Source organism: Myotis myotis, unplaced genomic scaffold (genome assembly GCF_014108235.1).
Source record: "Myotis myotis isolate mMyoMyo1 unplaced genomic scaffold, mMyoMyo1.p scaffold_m19_p_8, whole genome shotgun sequence".
Classification (NCBI taxonomy): domain Eukaryota; kingdom Metazoa; phylum Chordata; class Mammalia; order Chiroptera; family Vespertilionidae; genus Myotis; species Myotis myotis.
The window spans coordinates 72,807,367-72,822,801 of NW_023416390.1; the positions used below are offsets into that span (position 1 = coordinate 72,807,367).

The 15,435-nt window shown below is 40.7% G+C and overlaps 1 pseudogene; it reads right to left on the minus strand.

Moving 5' to 3' along the window:
* Positions 1–11,754: 11,754 nt before the first annotated feature.
* On the minus strand, positions 11,755–14,891 carry LOC118662075 (annotated as a pseudogene).
* Between the last annotated feature and the right edge of the window lie 544 nt (positions 14,892–15,435).

The following is a 15,435-nucleotide window of genomic DNA, read 5'->3' on the forward strand; positions in this document are numbered from 1 at the left end:
CATTTTAAAGGATAATAGCATTATCAATAATAGTCAACTGTTATTTAGTACTTACTGTGGGCCGTGAATTATTGAATGAAGTTTTTTATTTAATACTCACAACTTCTTATGAACTTGTTACTTTGAAATTCCCATATTACAGATAAGAAATGTGAGAGAGTTTTAGTAACTTGCCCACAGGCACACAACTGAGAAGTGGTAAAGCTAGGACCCAACCCCATGGAGACTGGTCTCCAGATCAGTGCTCCTCACCCCTTCGCTTCATGCCTCTCTTGTACACAAGATCATGACCAAGATACAAAACTAAGTATCTTAAAATTAGCTGTGTTTCATCTTCAGTGCCAGATCTCAGTTATGTAAAAAGTTAACAGCAGAGTTCTTCTTAAAAATTTGATGACAGATGAGGATATGGGCAATTAGATAAAGGGTTCATATATTTCACCCCTAAACATCAAAGGAATGCCTAAATTATTGTCATTATTGTTTGGAGTCCAATAACATGACAGAGAGGACAAGCTTTTTATACAACTTAGTATCATATGAAATAGACTTACTCTGTTTTTTCATTATTATTCAACTTATAATCCAAATATTGAGGCTGTGAACTAAAATTGATTAGTATTTATATTGACACTTTGCACCTTTCAGATGAGATTGTTTCTTCCTGCTATTTACTTGCAGAATGAAGTGAGGGAAAAATTATAGAATGATTATGATTTATGTAATAAGTTGCCTATGCTGGGCAGCCCTGCTGTTAGCCAATTCTAGTATTTAGCTCAAATTAAACTCCATTTCATTTTTCCTACTGGAAATTCCAAACACTCCCACACTTATTTAGCCCTCAGTCTAATTTCTATCATTGTTGTTCTCCCGAACAGCATTAATTGAAGTCATTTGACATAAATCATAATCTATTTATTTTTAAACTGTTTTCATGTTTTTTAAACACATCACCTTGCATCATCTTCTGTTTGACAACACATTCTAACTCTTCACAATTATTTTCCCCTAATTCATTTTCCTTTCTTTCTTCCTCCTCCTCCTCCTCCTCCTCCTCCTCCTCCTCCTCCTCCTCTTCCTTCTCCTCCTCCTCCTCCTCCTCCTTCTTCTTCTTCTTCTTCTTCTTCTTCTTCTTCTTCTTCTTCTTCTTCTTCTTCTTCTTCTTCTTCTTCTTCTCTCTCTCTCTCTCTCTCTCTCTCTCTCTCTCTCTCTCTCTCTCTCTCTCCTCTCTCTTTCTCCCTTCCTCCCTCCCTCCCTCTCTTTCTTCTTCCTGATATTGAAACAGATATTGGTGGAATTACTCTTATTAAAGTAAAGTAAACAGATATTGGTGGTTCTGCCTCCCTGGACACTTTCTTGGACACCTTCTTGCATCTCTCATACTAATCACATGCCCTTGAGTCACTCTTGTAGAACCCTCTGATGCTGAAGGCCAGAGTTTGAACACCACTGCATCAGACCACATTCAGATGTAATCCAATAGGCTTGCTCTAGCTTTCCAGGGGGAGCATAGTATGCAGTAAATGCATTATAAAGGGCACAGTGACTAATTCTGGGGATGAGCAGGAGTCCAATCCAGTTTCCCGGGAGAGAGCATCCTAAAACAATCCTGTCAACAAAAGTACTCTATTAGGATGCTCAGTCTTCTATTTCTCTACTATGTGCCATTTGATTTTCAGAGAGGAAATTCTGCATGGATCTTCTCCATTAGAATGCTCATTTAGAAAACAAGTTGAAGTCCCCTCAAAATAGCTGGAAAAGGTATACGTGAACGCAGCAGGGGGAGGCACTGTTTAAATTATGTTTGCCTCTTGCCTTTTATTCTGAATTTTCTTCAAACTTGATTGCTACAATCCCCTGCATTTGTACAAACCACTTCAGTTAACCAAGTGGATTTTCAGCTGCCGCTTAAACTAACTGATCCTGTGAGATAAGTAAAGCAGAGTACGAAGCCAACATGAAGTCAGTGAATATTGCCAGCTAACTTGAAACCAGGATTCTGTGTTTATCCAACTCAGTGGTTCTGCCTCCACAAGAAAGAATTGTTTTTGTTGGCACTTGCTAATCTCCACAGTGATGTTCTTCTTGCTCATTGTCAATTTTCTGGTGCCTGGACTTTCCTGGGACATCCTATAAGCAAGTATTCTCATTAGAGTAGAATACCATTATACATCATTGATGGTTTCAAAATGAGACTAAATCATTAGAGAGGATAAATATGTTTTTTCTTTATTCTCAAGAAAGGAAAAATTATATGTTACATATTTTAAAAATTAACAACATTTTAGCATTTCAAAAGGAAATCCTTTCTTCCTTGAAATTCATTTATATGAACTTCTATATTTCCTAATAGCATGTAAATGAATTACATCCTTTTTCATATTGATGATAAGAATAATATTGCCATTAATCACCAAGCCTTACAATAGGTCCAGAATTAAGTATTAATGTCCTTGACTTACAGATGGAGCTTGTATTTTTCTTAATGTTTTTCTACAAAGTTTATGTTGGTTTTATTTTGTTGTTGTTGTTGTTGTTTTCTTCATTTTTCTCCAGTTTATCTTCCATAAACTCTTTACTACTTGGGCTAAGACACAAAGCTTTTAAAATCGGACTTCTCTATGCTAAAATATCCTTTTCCTGATTCTACTTCACTTTCAAATGACTTCCTCCTTTATTGCCAGTATCTCAAAACAGGACCATTTCACTGTGGTTTCACAATACACTCAGCCACACCACAATCTCCTTTTCCACAGACAGAGCTCTGCCAAAGGTGATCAGTGGCCTTCTAATGGACATATTTAAGACTTCAATTCTTAGAATTATTGAACACCACCTTATTCTGTTCTTTCTTAATAGCCATACTAGTAGGCATCAAATTGTTCTACTGGTATGACTATTCTTTTGAAGATGCCTTTGTTGCTTCTTCCTCTAATTGCTTAAGTGTAAGTTCATTCATTAATTGAATACCAATCTTGTCTATTTTTGCTTAACACTTTCCCCTTGAAAGTATTTACCTTCAAAGTTTCAACTTTCACCTTTAAGTTCATGACTATCAAGCTTTGATGCTTAGCTAGTTTCTAAATATCTCAGTAACCATGCTGCCAGCTCCACAGTCAGCCCAGGAGTGACCTCATTATCTCCCTTTTCCATGCTGCTTTCTGCCTTTACTTCATTTTGAGTCACCATCAGCTTTTCTTTCTAACCCACTTCTTAAACTCTGTCACTTCTATCTTAACCATGCTGCTTGTTTCCATGATTTTTCATCTGTTCCCCATGCTGCTGAACCAACGGTCCTGAACTGTGTGCTAAGACTATTGCAATACTTCCTGATTGGCATATTGACTTCCAATCTCTTGTCTTTTTCAGTCTATGATTCCTATCACCATTACCCTTCCCTTCCTAAACAAAGACTGCATAACAATTTCCTTTATAAAATGCCTACACTGCCCTCTATTATAAAGAGAGTGAAATACAAACTCTTTAGCCTGGCATTTTACTTACCAAGTCACCAAAAACCTCGATACATATCTAACTGCAGTCATCAGAGTCTTTAACCATTACCCCTTATATTGCACTTTCCTACTTTACTGATTTCATTTACAGACATGCCCTGGGTAACGACATTTTGGTCAATGATAGACCATGCGTATGACAATGGTCCCATAAGATTATAAAGGAGCCGAATTTCCTGTAAGAAATGGAATGATGTGTGGCTCAGGAAATTGTGTTTTTCTTGCTGATGGGAACAATATCTATGGGACTCGGCAATGGATTATCTCTCACTCACGGCACCTCAGCTTTGAATACACAAATCACAGGTCAGTCAGCCACCAACCTGCTCCAGCACAGAGGAACCTGCTCCCCCAGTGCCACCTATTCAGAGGGGGCTCCAGCCATCCCAGATCTCGCCTATGGTCTTCAGAGTACATGGCCATACATTTTTCAATGAGGGACCAAGACCCTATGCAATAAACAGGTTCCCAGAAAGCCACCTTTACAAGCATTAACTGTCACTGTCATTTCAGTAAAAGCTTTCTGTGGTAGTGTGATGCTTGCCTGTCCCTGTACTTTGTAAATATTTTTAGATTGTAATGATGTAAAACACTTAAGTTTATTTCATCCATCAATTTAAAACCAGAGAGAGCCCTTTGTGCCAGATAGGGTTAATGGAACAAAAAACAATTTTCAGAGACATAGTATTGGGTCCTCGGTGCTATACCTGTTCCATGTTTAATGCTCTCTGTTTAAATCCCACGAATGTCCTTGATCCAACCGCTGCTCCGACATGTAACAGCGAAAACCGAATTGCCCTGCCAATCCCCTATGTTTGTCTCTCCATCTTGATCATGTTTATTCCTACTGAGCCTCAGGCCACCTTTCACTTTCTCTTGACAGTCTCTGTGACAGTGACCTCTGCCTATCCATCCATCCAGTGTCTCCTAGCTATTTCCAATCAACCCAGCCTACATCCCTGTGAACAGAATCATATCGACAATTTTGGTGGTCTTTTTCTGATCTTATCAGGAAGAAGCCACGGGGGAGGTTTGTGGGATAGTGTTTTTAAAGTCCTCAGCAGTGTCCAGCAATGTCCTAGGCCTTCGCATTCATTCACCACTCGCTCAGTAACTCACTCAGAGCAACTTCCAGTCCTGCAGGCTCCGTTCTTGGTAAGGGCCCTACCTTTTATACTGTATTTTTACTGCATGTTTCTATGTTTGCCGGGAGCCGGTCCATGCTTGCTGTTTCAAGGGACCTGGCATATATGGTATACTGTTCTTAAAATGTTTGCTCACCTTCTTGGCACTATGTGTTTTAACCAAGGTCACCTCTCCGAGAAAGGTTGTTTCCCCAGGTAGGGATTTTCCCCTGAAGTTAGGGAGGGAATAAAACCTCTTAACTAAGTGCCAGGCGGGTAATTAATCACTTTAACTATGAACAATCATGCTTAAGCTACATAATCTTTACTCCCTGGAATGGAGATAAGAAACGCCCTAACCTTTGTAATAGAGATTGGTAGGATTGAATCAACTGGTATAAATACAGATGTAGTAAGACAGCAAGAGACAGAACTTAGAATACGGAACCAGGAGAGACAGAACCTAGGCACAGAACCTACACAGAACGTTCCCTACAGACAGAAGAATTTCGCTGGAGAGAACATGGCAAAAGATCCTGGACTGAACCTGACTACAGAAATTGGCAAGAGAACCTGACTAGAACCTGGTGACTGAACCTGGCTGGAGAACCTGGACAGAACCTGGCTGGAGAACCTAGCAAGAGAACATGGACACAGAACCTGGCTGGAGATCTGAAGCAGAACCTCTCTGGAGATCCAGACCAGAACTTGGCTGGAGATCCTGGCTGGAGATCCTGGCTAGGCTGCTGATCAACTGAACACTGTCTCCTTTTCCTTCCTTCTTCGCCGACTCTGTCTACACCTTCGGGGACCCCTGGACCCGCTGGGGTTGGACCCCAGCATATGGCGCCCGAACAGGGACCCCTAGGTAAGCGCCCCGCACTCGGGATGGATAGGACTCCACCATAGGAAGAGGGTGGATACTCTTTGCCCCACAATCGGGACAGATCGGACTCCACCGTAGGAAGAGGGTGGATAGTCTTCGCCGACTCCGTCCACACCTTTGGGAACTCCTGGAACAGGATTCCCATAGGTAAGCCCCCCCCCCCCCCCCATTGAGAACCCCACACTCAGGACGGATAGGACTCCACCAGGGTACTGCAGACCCCCCTATAGAGGATAAGTAGGGTAAGAAGGTGGATAGTACAGAACTTAGATTGAGAAGATGTGCCATACTGAGTCCAAAGAAAGAAGACTCTGTATTGATCTTTAGATTAAGAAGATGTGCCATACTGAGTCTAAAGAAATAAGACTCTGTATTGATCTTTTAACACATATGCTTGCTAGCAGAGGAATTAAGGTTACTCCTAGTCAGAACGTTTTATACAAGAAGTATGTCCATGCTTTTCTGAGGAAGGAAAGGTAAATGTAATGGCATGGGAGAAGGTAGGCCCAAGGAGCCTTATCCTTAACCCCACTGCAGCCTTTCCACCCCGGGAAAGTGCAGGATTGGCAAGCTCTCCCTGGGGTGATAGATCAGGATTCAGGTAATAGCGGAAAGCGCCAATCCTACTCTTAAAATGGATACAAGAGAGCATTTCAGGTTTTTCTTTTTAATGCCTGCTTTTAAAAAATAAAAAAGGGGGAATTTGCCGGGAGCTGGTCCATCCTTGCTGTTTCAAGGGACCTGGCATATATGGCATACTGTTCTTAAAATGTTTGCTCACCTTCTTGGCACTATGTGTTTTAACCAAGGTCTCCTCTCTGAGAAAGGTTGTTTCCCCAGGTAGGGATTTTCCCCTGAAGTTAGGGAGGGAATAAAACCTCTTAACTAAGTGCCAGGCGGGTAATTAATCACTTTAACTACGAACAATCATGCTTAAGCTACATAATCTTTACTCCCTGGAATGGAGATAAGAAACGCCCTAACCTTTGTGATAGAGATTGATAGGATTGAATCAACTGGTATAAATACAGATGTAACTAGACAGCAAGAGACAGAACTTAGAACACAGAACTTAGAATACAGAGCTTAGAACACAGAACTAGAGACAGAAGAACTTCGCTGGAGAGAACATGGCAAAAGATCCTGGACTGAACCTGTCTACAGAAATGGGCAAGAGAACCTGGTGACTGAACCTGGCTGGAGAACCTGGACTGAACCTGGCTGGAGAACCTAGCAAGAGAACATGGACACAGAACCTGGCTGGAGATCCTAACCAGAACTTCGCTGGAGATCCTGGCTGGAGATCCTGGCTAGGCTGCTGATCAACTGAACACTGCCTCCATGTCATTCCTTCTTCGCCGACTCCGTCCACACCTTTGGGGACCTCTGGACCCGCTGGGGCTGGACCCTGGCATATGTTTAGATATGTTTAAATATAAAAATACTTACTTTTGTGTTATAATTGCCTAAGTATTGAGTACAGTAACATGCTGTACAGGTGTATAGTCTAGGAGCCATAGACTATCCCTATAGCCTAGGTGTATAGAAAGCTAGACCATGTTGGCTTGTGTCAGTGCACTGTACGATGTTTGCACAATGCTGAAACTGCTTAACAACATATTTCTCAGAACAATCCTCATCATTAAGAGACACATGAATGTATGTTATTTTCTCATATGGTTTTATTCCCTTATCTCTTCTCAATTTTCTGTCATACCTTTCTCATCTTTTAAGACCTAGTTAAAGCTCTTTGACATTAACTCACTTTTGACCTCATCATATTTCATATTTTGTTGAATGAGATTGAACTAAAAAATTCTTGAATACATTTTGAACAGTGAAATATTTTTTGTCAAAGTGATAAAATTAGCTAGAGGTTAGTTGTCAATGAAACAGTTGTGATTTTAAAAGCACTTTAACAGTAACTGTAGGCTCCACTTGAAGCCTTATATTACTACAATTAATAGTTCATAACAAATAATTATTGCAAGTGTATTAATTTTAGATACTGCTGTGAAAAATGCAGAGAATGAAATTTTAAAATTATATATATGCAATTAAATACTTCTATATATAGTCGTGATATATTTAAGATTAATAATAAAATTGCTTTATTATAAAACCTAAATTTATATGTTAAAAAGATTGTTTTCTACACTTTATTTTATATGTATATATTTTTGTTAATATCAGAGAGTAAGGGAGAGGCAGAGAGAGATAGAAACATCAATGATGGGAGAGACTTATTGATCGGCTGCCTCCTGCATGACCCACGGGGCCAACAACCTGGACACGTGCCCTTACCAGGAATCAAACCTTGACCTCCTGGTTCATAGGTAGATGCTCAATCACTGAGCCATACCAGTCAGGCTGTTTTCTACACTTTAAAACTGAATTTGAAATTTCAAAATGCCAGTAATTATATGCTGAGATAGAGTATACTCTGAAGCAAAGTTTTGTTTTGCCATAAAAATTCAGTCTATCTTAAGTTTCAGTAGCGCTAACTCTGTTGTACTTATGTTCCTCACAAATCACAGAAATACATGCAGTACTTTTATTATTACAAGTGTAGATAGATATCACAAAAAATAATTAAGTACAAGTAATCAGCACAACTGGAAATTTATTCACCAGCCTTCCTTTCCCCCTTACCATTAGGCAATTAAAATTAATAACACCAAATAAATAATTCTTTCCCTTAAATTTTATCTCCATGAATAGAGATTCTCTGTTTACCACTTTAATCATTTTCCTCTGTCTTGCATTCATTTAATATGCATAGTTTTAGCTTTTTGCATAGCAGTCGTAGTTTACAAGCTTAGGTTCTAATTTTAGATTTGTCACCAAGTTATTCTGAACAAAGCATGTCTTTAGTGTCTATGTAGGTTGGTTGCCTCATCTATGGTAAGTCAAATGTGAATATGAGGCTATGAAGAATAAACTAGCTTCAGTAAAAGTCTTTAAAACATTTAGTCAAATCGTGTGTGTGTGTATGTGTGTGTGTGTGTGTGTGTGTGTGTGTGTGTGTGTGTGTGTGTGTATCAAAGACAGAGACAGAGAGAGATAGTCTGGTGGAGACAGAGAGATAGAAATAGATGTTAGATGATAGATAGATGATAGATAGATAGATAGATGATAGATAGATAGATAGATAGATAGATAGATAGATAGATAGATAGATAGATAGAGGTAGATATCAGTGAGAAAGTTACAATAAAAATGAGGTGTTTATAAAAGGAGATTAATCAGATAAATTAAAAATGCACATCTAACAAGAAACACGTATTAGTAGATCTTAGACATTCCCCCAGTGTTTTATACAGTTATGCAAAGTCACACTCAAGCATCTACTCTGTCACATCTATCCATAGCTTGCCTTCTCATATAAATCATCACGTGCCCATTTTACACAGACTCCCAGTCACAGTGAGATGAAGTGCTAGAAGTTGAGTTTCATTCCTCATTTACTTTCTACAAGGACTGAACCCACTACTTTTATGAAGCAGGTTCTGTTTCTTAGTAGGAGGACTTGCATGTAGCTATAAGTAATGCAGCGTTAGCTGACATTAAAAGGCACTCTGTGTGTTGTCTAAGCACAGTTTAAGTTGAAAGAGGGCTTAGGGAATAATCACTGTATGGACTATGTTTTCAGGAAATTACATTAAAAACTTTATTAGTACTTTAAGGCCAGAATCGTGTTTCCATTTGTCTTTGTAGTTCTAGTCTCATTTATGGGAAGTATAATAACAATTTCCAGCATGGTCACTTTCAAAGAGCATTTTTAGATTCCTCCTATGCTAGTTCTACTCACAATCTCTTCAATAGCTCTGTTTGCCATTTCACAGGCCTTTCATGTTTTAAGGAAGTCATAACCCCATATTCTCAATCGGAAGTCAAGGTTTGAGAATAGAGAAAATGAAGCTAAAAGAATTAGAAATGCATTCTCCACAGTCTAATTTATACAATTGAAATTATTTCTTCCTCCAGTCATTATGTTTTTAAACCCAGAGTCATATATTCTGTTTTCTACCACAGAGTCATCAGAATTCCTTCCTTGTTGTATGCACTTACTTCTAACAATCTCCTGTCCCCATTCCCTCAGACAATGTGAAATTTTATTTGAGCTCTATGCTCCCATTTTTTGTGTGCCAATTAATGGCTAACAGCAAAGGATCACCCAAGTCTTTTTATTCCCAGATAAGACCCACTTTTATACCTCAATAACTCACCTACATCCATTTTCATGACTCCCATGACATTTATAGATGGCTCACTTTTTAGAAATATATTATTTATTAATTTCAGAGAGGAAGGGAGAGGGAGAGAGGAATAGAAACATCAATGATGAGAAAGAATCATTGATTGGCTGCCCCCCGCCATTGGGGATCAAACCTGCAACCTGGTCATGTGCCCTGATGGGAATTGAACCTAGAATCCTATTTCATAGATTGGCACCCAACCACTGAGCCACCCAGCTGGGCAAATGGCTCACTTTTTATCTGCTTTTCTATAACTCTAGGTCTCTGTTTTTGTTGTTGTTAATAAGTTCCTCATTAATAAGTGTTTTCTATATTGCAATAGTCTGAATTACTAAGTGCAGCATTTGATTTTTTATAGCTGCAACAAAGATAGATTTTTTTCAAAAATAATTTTTTAAAAAAGGCTGTCTAAACACATCTATAGGCAAAAAGATCTTTGTCTTTTGTCTTCATGAAACTTATCAGGCTGCTCTAATGGCATAAGAAAAAATGCCATTGAACCAGTAAAATATAGACATATGGGAAAACATACATATTTTTGCATATATATTTGTGGCATTAGATAATATAAAAATAAGTAGATGAGAAAGTGGAAAGAGTGAGAAAAATTCACATATTAAACTACTACACCATTGTTTGAAAGATCCATGCTATTTTTCTGAAATTAATGAGCTTTAGCAAGTTTTAATGCACCTTGAACAGGAAAATTAGATGAAAATCTTGCTAACTATAGGGCATTTATGACTTCTTATTCAATGACTGTAGATTTCTGAAGCCCATCACAAATATGAACGTTTATTAGACATTTTTTTAAACCTAATATGGAAGAGATGATTTTGTTGTTAATCCTTATTTGAGGATATTTTTCCATTGATTTTTTTCTTTTCACTATTTTTATTTTACACTATAAAAACAGCAACAACAACCAATAACATACTGTTTTTCTTCACATTTGTATGATTTTGGGAAATTATTGCCTTTTTCCCCCAGAGAAATACAACCTACAGACAAAATATAAAGTAGTACCATACTGCAAAATGTACAAACCCTAGAAGTCAGCATCTTGAAGACAATCTCTAGGTGGAAGGGGAATAAAACACATGTCACAAGAGATGAGACAAGCACATATACGGACAGCCAGCAGGGGGGCCGGGACTGGGGAGACCGTGTCAGTGACACTGACCCAGATAGTAGGTACCCTTTTCTCCTGGCTACCACCTCAAACGGGTTTTTTGGTCTATGGTCTAAGGAACTCTCTTCAAAATGATACAAGAATTGTTTTGAATAAAGGTGTAACAATAAAGGTTCAAGTATGAGTAAGAGTCGTGCCAAAGTCAAGTCATAGCCCACAGTGGAAAGGCAACCCAGAGTGTCAACATCTGGCTACTTCAATAAACTGCCTCTGCGGGACCCAAGAGGGAATCTCAAAAAGATATGAGGGTTCAAATCAGCATGTACATTGGGTCCCTACGAACCCTGTAGGGCTGCTTTCCTAACTAGAGGGTCAGCTTAGTCCCCGAAGTGACAGAGACAGATGCGGAGACTGCCAAAGTTAAGAAAGTAAGACGGAAATTGTGCTTCCTTCAGAATGAATGGCTTCTTACTTGCCTTTTCTCCAGGTCTGGCAACTGCTTTCTCCCCTGTTGCTGCAGGTGTTTACTGCCTTAAGCTTGAAATGAAAGGTGAACTTTGGGGTGCCAGGAACTTTGAGCAGTCCTGAGAGGGCAGGGGGTCTGGAAGTGTAGTCATCAGCACAGGTTGTGCTCTCATAATGGCTTCACCTTCCTTCGGTCTGAGAACCTACCCTGAGGTCAGTCTGAAGTTTGTTTGCAAGCCTGGGGACCCCTCACTATCTCACGGGGGCAACGGGACAGAGAGGGTCTTCGGTATTGCCCAGGTCTGAAATGTCCACGAGTTTAAAAAAGAAAATCACAGTTGTTCTTGGGGCTGGGCGGGTTTCCCATCCAGTTTTAGCAGGATGTGGCTGTGGCCACAGGGCCCCTGCTGAGCTCTGAGCCCGTGGAGTGGGTGGGCACTGGCGCCAGCACCCAGGTAGGGAATGTGCAGTAGGAACCCTGCACATTAGGGCTCAGTGTCTGAAAATGGGCTCTGAAGGAAGAGCTGGCTGCCTCCTCTTGGCAGGAGAGAACCTGGGGAGTGGGCTGGAAGGCAGGATCTCAGATTCATATGCAGGAGCTGGCCCAGGAAGCCAGAGCTGGGCGAGACCACACTCACTCCTCCTCTGCTTGACGTAATGGGAGATGTCCTTCAGGCGCAACTGCCTGGTCTTCAGGAGGTAAGCCTTGTAGATGGTGGGTGACCGGGAGATCTTAGCCTCCCTGTGGACCAGGACCTTGCCTCCCTTTTCCCTGACACAGTCAATGAAGTCTATTGCTTCTGGAAAGTGGAATTCATGTCAGCCGTGTGGCTGTCTTCCACGGGGATCCATTTGTAGTGTAGGTGGTGCGTGCAGGCCTCGGAGGTCCGGAGGCATCCAGCAGCAGGGCCTCGCACTTGGATGCATGGTAGGCACTTCCAAGGCAGAGGAACAGAAGGATTTCAAATGGGCCGCCCTGGTCACAGGCTGGCCTGGAGCAGATGCTGAGCACGGGTTTCCCACACTGGCTGACCAGGGCCCTCTCTCGGGTTCAATCTTCTCTTAGAAATGGGTGCCCGCTGGAGAGATACAGGAGACCCAGCCTCCTGAGCCAGGAGTCAGAGCAGTTTCTCAACTCTTCTTTCTCACCCCTAACACTTGCTGCCCCAGAAGCCAGGCTCCATTGATTTTTAGAGAGAGTGGAAGAAGGAGGGAAAGACACACAGAAACATTGATGTGAGAGAGACACAGGGATTGGTTGCCTCCCGCACGGCCCCAGGGCTGGGGATTGAGCCTGCAAGGAGGTATGTGCCCTTGACCTGAATGGAACCTGGGACCCTTCAGTCAGTTCACAGTCTGGTGCTCTATCCACTGAGACAATCCAGCTAGGCTGGAAGAGATGATTTTATATTTAAAGCATATATCATTAGTACTTGATAAAGAATAGCGGTTAATTCAATTGAAATAACAAAGTGCTGTAGAAATCCATTAACTTCAGTAAATGTCAAGAAATATGAAATGCTCTTATTTCTCTTCCTAAAAATGTGTATCTAATTTGTCAAGTGAAAACAGCCACCTGAGAATAGATTGTGTTTGAAGTGGCCTCGCTGGAATTATAAAATCACTAACAAAATTAAATTGCATTACATCATCTAACCACCTGATTGATATAATGAAAAGAGCCAATGTTTGAAGCTATCTATAAATTCTAATAGTCTTTGGCTGATTGTTTTTGATGTATTGTTATTGGTCACCTATTATGTTCAGTTCCCTATATAAATATTCTAGAAACACCAAGGAAAATAAGAGAAACAAAATCCTTGTCCTTCATATTGAGCATTTAAAGAAACAATAATGGTAAAAAGATAAACAATACAGAAGGGTAAGATGTGGCAATTGCCAAATGGTTGGCATAGAATGAATTTGAGGAAGTGAACTGATATTTGATATTGAATTTAAAGAACTGGGCAAAATGCCTGGCAATAGGTGAATAGTCAATGTATGATATCTGAGAAAATCATCTCCTCATCCTAGAAAGACGAGCTAGGGAGAAGGAATGTAAGTGCTACTTTGCAGAAAAGAATTTGACTCATAAACTAAGAGGAAGCACCAGACGACAGTAACCTAGAAAGTAAGGGTAGGAAAAGCAATGATATTGAGGAACAATGACTATAACATTAACGTTTAGAGGTTTTTAATTAAACCTATGCCCTTCCTTGTAGTTTGAGGTGAGCCATAAACCCATCAGCAACACGGAAAACTAAAGCAGTGCTTCTCCAGGGAGTGCTTGGGTTTGAGGTGGACTCCACAGAGTAGACATGTGGCATTAAAATGACCCTGGAGATTCTAGTTCTTTTCTCTTGAAATTCACAGGATGTAGTAAACAGTTTGTAAGATTAGTTGGAAATAAATGTGTATGTGGAGGTGAAAGAGCATGAGGTCAGTGAATATCCATCTAAAGATTGTGGGACACGTTGCAGAGATATGTCAGTTGTGTAACTGGGGCAGGGGTGTGTGTGGAGAGGGTCAAGGCAGGACACCAATTAGGAGGCTAGGAACACTAGAAGTGTCCAAGACTAAACATCCTCACCTGAATATTTTGACAGTTTATGACTGACAATGTGATTGCAGTTTATAATCCGATTCTGGTGTTCCAGTTGCCAATTTCTGAGTAAGAAACCAGCCCTCTGTACTTAGCGGTTCTGTGGTTGCGAATTCCAAAAGGGCACAGTGAGGCCTCAGCTGGAAGGTTTTGCATGTCTTGGGTTGATAAGATAAAGTTCTCAGATTTCCTAAATTAAACTTCAGTGGGCCTGAGAGTGAGAGAAAGAAACAATAGTTAACCAGTTAATAGCTGTGGGCCAACTAACAAAAGACAACTCACATGCCCGAATGTATGTTAAAGTTTTGAATCAACTTCTGTAAAAACCACTAGAAGCCACCACATTCTGCTTATGCTTGAAGTTTCCAGACTGTCGGCCACCCCAATCAAAAGTAGTAAATATTTCTTCCTAACAGACTGCATCTGTCAAAAATTTGTCCCACTTAAGTTTTTCCCTCCAGCCCTGCTTATCTGTAGCCAATGTAAATTCTTTCAAAATAATTTATATCTTTACTTTTCTTTTCCAAACTTTTAATGCATAGAAGTGCCTGTCAACTCCAGGATGGTGAACATGTTGCCTTTTCCACTTAGCACTGTATTGGTGGGGAGAGGTCCTCGTCCCCACGGGGTGCTGGGTGGAGTGGATTTCTTGCAATACCTCCCAAAAATGATTTTTCTGAGACTTGAGGAAGAAATATGGTAGAAATCTTTATTTCTGTGGGATTAAACCCCTGAGTTCCCAAGGTCTCATTTCCCTTTGTCCTGCTGAGGAAGAAGTCCCATTTGCCGTCTGCAGGGCTAAGATCAAAGCCAGTGTCCAGAGTTTCTATTCCCTGTTGGAGCAGTCCAATCCAGCATCCCGCTAGCTTACTCAGTGTTCCCCACTGCAGTCCCTCAGTCCATTGCATGTGGGGTCTCCGTAGCTACGTGGCTATAGAAAGAACAGGGCAGAAGCAAAACCAAAGGAACCAGAGAGCCAAGAGCTAAGGACCAGGAGTAACAGTGAGATAACTCTTTTATTTTGGGATTATGTATCCCCAAATTTTCACAGGTTTGTAGTGGCCCCATCCCCTCTGGCCAATGATCTCTGTTCCCAGGTTCGACTGACAGGCAAGTCCCTTCCCTATGTCACCACACTCACAGTGCATGCTTCTATCTCCCCTTTGTCCAGGCCCTTCCCCCAGTAATCTGCAAGGAATGGGCCAGTGGTTCCCTGGGGAGTGTGAAATTTCAGCTTCCTGGTGAAGCCGCCCAAGTGACAGGCCTATAGTGTCAGGCATTTCCTTTGCTCCTTTCCTGTTATTAACAGCTAGCTGGTTACAATGGTGTCAGTCCTGCTGCTGCTGGTTTAGCCTTTATGCCCTGGGACCCGGTCCTTCTCAGGCTACCATCAACTCCATAAACCCTTTCTTTAAAAAAAAAAAAGCTTTTAGCTGTGAACATTATTTTGTT